A 4,494-nucleotide genomic window follows, 5' to 3' on the forward strand; every position below is an offset into this window, starting at 1 on the left:
TAACATAAGGGCCAATAGAGATGACCCCCTTCCTATGCTGCTCCGTCTGGTGCTGAATGGTGAGGGCAACGAAATAAGCAAGGTCTATGACGTGCCCGTGCGACATACACCATAGAAAGTAAGCGGCGTGAGTGTTGATGACGTCAGTGCTCTCTCGCCTTCCTGTTAACGTGTGAGCTAAAATGGCGTGTAGGTACCTCAGGGATGGAGGGAGAGCCGATGCCTTAGAGCAGCTAGGATTGTAGGTGGCCGAACCTGGTACTAGTACGTCCCAGCACCGTGAAGGAGAATGATGGATATGGCGGTTGAGAGCATGTAAGTCATTCTCCTCCTTGAACTCCTCCGTATATAAGCCCAATGCAGTACCAAATTCTGGGACGCTTAGCTGGCGAACTAATTTGCCTAGGCTAAATTGGACCGGGCCGGGATCATCGTAGTTTGTCATTACGGTTTGAAGATGAAACGTTGAGCATAGTTCCATTGTGAGCTTGAGATATGTCAGCTCCATGATCCCAAGGAAGAGCTCTCAAGGGTCAGTGGTTAGGAGAGCCCAAATCGCATCAACCAACTGAACTTGTTCTATTGCAGCCCAGTCGATGCAGTGGCCCGCATTCAAAGGACGGGCCCAGAGTATTTGGAAAAGTTCTTCTTGTGGCCCAATGGGGAACTGCAGGAAAGGGTGACAAATTTTTGCGGTAGGACCCGAGGAAGATGACGCTCCCTTCCTTTTCTTTAAGACAGGGACGGCGGCCTTTTTACCAAGTGAAGATGACAGTGTATACCTGCAATATAAAAAAGAATAATAGTAGGTAAATAAATTTGAAAAGGAAAAAGCCATGAATTTGAACTAACAATTTAAGCCAAAACTACTAATACTCAACCAAAATAATCAATTTGATAGCATAATTTCGTGACATTAGCATGGTAATAGCATGAAAATGAGCATAGTAATGTCATGGGTATGACAATAGAATGAGGCTTTCCTAACAACTCGATTCAACATGAAATGTATGATAAATAACCTAAGAATGCAAATTAAATGATAGTATGAGAAAAATGAAGATTATTTTGATAATAAGCATTATAAATAAGTAAAATAGAAGTGAAAAGAGTAAACAAACACTTAGGGAGAGAGATTGGGCATCAAAAATGGAGTGGGAAGCGGCGCACGGGCTTGGTAGGGAGGCCGTGTTGACTTGCAGCGGCTAGGGTTAGGGTTGTTGGGTGAAGAAGATAATGAATAGTGCAGCCTATTTATAGATTTTGGGGCACACGGCTAGGGAACACGCCCGTGTTTACCAATTTCAGCCCGTGTGTTTCGCTTTTTTTTTTAATCTGGGCACATCTGATATTTGGTCCATGCCCGTGTTCCTTGGGCGTGTGGGTTCACGCAGCCATGTCGCACGACCGTGTCTGGCTTCGTTCGCTTCTCCCACGCCTGTGTATGTAGGCCCACGCCCGTGTTAATTTAACAGGTTCGACCACAGGCGTGTCGCACGCCCGTGTTAATTTGACAGGTTCAGCCACGGTTTCAAGGCACGGGAATGTCATACGCGCATGTTGTTTTGGCAGGTTCGCCCACAGCCATGTCGCACGGCTGTTGCGATTTGTCGTAGCCCATATTTAGGGAAAATCTTTTCCTTGTTTCCACACGGTCCTAAGCACGCCTGTTTTCTTGGCCGTGTCTGTGTGGAAAACCTATATTCAAGATCTCCTTTAGTAAGTTAGGTGTTAAATCCTAAAATTTAAAGAAATTAATATTGCTAGTGCTCAGGTTGCCTTCCAATAAGCGCTTATTTATAGTCTAAGCTCGACTTACCGTTCCTTTGAATGGTCATGGTGGTTTGAAGAGTTTATACTCCTCATTCCTGCTATCATTCTCATCAAAATAAGGTTTTAGACGGGTGTTGTTTACCTTAAAAGTGTCGAACTTGGGATGACTTACCTCGACTGTACCGAATGGGAAAATGCCAAGTACCGTAAGAGGGATTTCTTCATTCGGTTTGGTAGTGACAATGTGAGGATCTGCAGCATCTAATGAAACTTTATGTCCAACCTTAAGTTGATTTGGAAAGGTATTGAGCTCATTTTGGCATAGTTTCGGTTTATCATGTGTTCTCGATTTATGTGTCCACCATTCATCTAGCTCCTTGATTTGTAGCCTTCGTTCTTCACGAATAGGTCCTTTATTATTGCCTGAAAATGGCTCATGTACTTCCTCCAAGCTCATCTAGTGCAAAGTAGGTTGCACCATATTGTCAATTTTAGTAGAATGGTTTAGACAATCACCTTCAATTTCAATGTGTTGCCGGAATTGTGAGCTTGAAGGGTGACTGTTTCGTCTCCCACATGAAGTGTGAGTTCACCTGTGCCAACATCAATAATCATTCTAACAGTTGCTAAAAAGGGCCTTCCTAAAATCAAAGGAGTGTTGCTATCCTCCTCTATGTCTAGAACAATGAAGTCAACGGAAAATATAAATTTATCGATTTTATCTAGCACATCTTCAATAATACCCCTAGGAAACCTTATAGTTTTATCTGCTAATTGAATGCTCATCCTAGTCTGTTTGGGTTTCCCAAGACCTAATCGTTTAAACATCTGGTAAGGCATGACGTTAATACTAGCCCCTAAATTAGCTAATGCATTATTAACATCTAAACTACCAATTAAGCAAGGAATTGTAAAACTCCTTGGATCTTTCAATTTGTTGGGTAGTTTATTATGTAGAATAGCTAAGCAAACTGCGTTTAGCTTCACATGTGAAGCCTCATCCAACTTTTGCTTATTTGCTAAAAGCTCCTTTAAAAATTTCATTGCGTTTGGCATCTGCAATAGAGCTTCAATAAACGATAAGTTAATATGTAATTTTTTTAAGATTTAAAGAATTTACCAAATTGTTCATCTGAGCGATCTTTCCTTGTCGCATTGGGGTATGGCACACGAGGTTTGTATTCTCTAACTTATCGGTTTCTGCTCATTGTGGTCGACCTCACCTTTACCTTTGCTTATCTCAGTTTCTTGCCTTGAGTCTGGCAAAGGTGTGACTAACCCTTATTTATCTTGACTAGTAATCGCGTTGAGTTGCTCCCTTGGGTTAGATTCTGTGTTGCTTGGCAAGCTACCTTGTGGTCGTTCAAAAATCAACTTGGCAAGCTGTCCAATTTGATTTTCGAGCCCTTGGATCGATGCTTGTTGATTCTTCAATGTTGTCTCGATATTCTGAAAACGAGTTTTCGACATTGATATAAACTTTGAAAGCATCTCTTCAAGGTTCGACTTCTTTTCCTGTTGGTAGGGTGGTTGTTGAAAACCCAGAGGATGTTGTGGTCTTTGATTTCCTTGACCGCCCTACGAGAAATTGGGATGGCTCCTCCAACCTTCATTATAAGTGTTACTATATGGGTTATTTTGGGGTCTAGAGTTATTGTTACCCATATATTGGCCTTGTTCCTCCTCGATGCTAGGGTTGAAGGGTTGATACTCTGTGCATGCTCCTTCTCCATTCTAATCGCACCTCATCACTGGATGTACCTGAGTAGAACTACACAAACCGTCAATCTTTTTATTTAAGAGTTCTACTTGGTTAGATAGCATAGTAACCGCGTCGAGGTTGAAGACACCGACTGCTTTCGTCGGCTTTTTTTCTCATAACTTGCCACTGATAGTTATTCAGTGACATCTCCTCAATAAATTTGTAAGCCGCCTCAAGTGTTTTATTATTGATAGTTCCTCTAGTAGCTGCATCAATCATTTGCCAAGTCGAAGGATTCAGGCCATTATGGAACATTTGAACCTATAGCCAAAGTGGTAACCCATGGTGGGGGCACCTTCTCAAACGGTCCTTGTATCTCTCCCATGCATCATAGAGTGTTTCTAAATCCATCTGCACAAAAGAAGAGATATCATTACGTAATTTGGCTTTTTTAGCCGGTGGAAAATATTTTAATAAAAATTTTTTGGTCATTTTTTCCCAAGTAGTGATTGACCCTCGTGGTAACGAGTTCAACCACTGTTTAGCTTTGTTCCTCAATGAAAAAGGGAATAATCAAAGACGAATGACATCGTTAGAAACGTCATTGATTTTAAATGTATCGCAAAATTCTAGAAAATTTACCAAATGAGTGTTGGGATCCTCGTCCTGCAAACCATCAAACTAAACAAACTATTGTATAATTTGAATTGTGTTAGGTTTCAATTCAAAATTATTTGCAGCAATAGTAGGTCTAACTATACTTGACTCAGTTCCTGTTAAATTAGGTTTAGCATAATCATACATAGTACGCGGAGCAGGATTCTGATTAACAGCAATCGTAGGAGGTAGCAAATTTTCTTGGTTTTCAGCCATCTCCTCGGTTGTGGTTGAAGTATCATCCTCTTACTCGTTCTCTGTGTATCTTAAGCTTGGCCTTATTTCTCTTTGGTTTTTTTGAACTGTGCGATCGATCTCACTGTCAAAAAGTAATGGTCCTGACGGGTTTCTTCTGGTCATAA

General features: G+C 41.3%; 1 non-coding gene across 1 annotated transcript; it reads left to right on the forward strand.

Annotated features, from left to right (window-relative positions):
* Positions 1 to 3,812: 3,812 nt before the first annotated feature.
* Positions 3,813 to 3,919, forward strand: LOC128280181 (small nucleolar RNA R71). The gene has a single exon (XR_008270361.1). It is a non-coding gene; the product is annotated as a small nucleolar RNA R71 (small nucleolar RNA).
* The last annotated feature ends 575 nt before the right edge of the window (positions 3,920 to 4,494 follow it).

Source organism: Gossypium arboreum, chromosome 8, assembly GCF_025698485.1.
Source record: "Gossypium arboreum isolate Shixiya-1 chromosome 8, ASM2569848v2, whole genome shotgun sequence".
NCBI lineage: Eukaryota > Viridiplantae > Streptophyta > Magnoliopsida > Malvales > Malvaceae > Gossypium > Gossypium arboreum.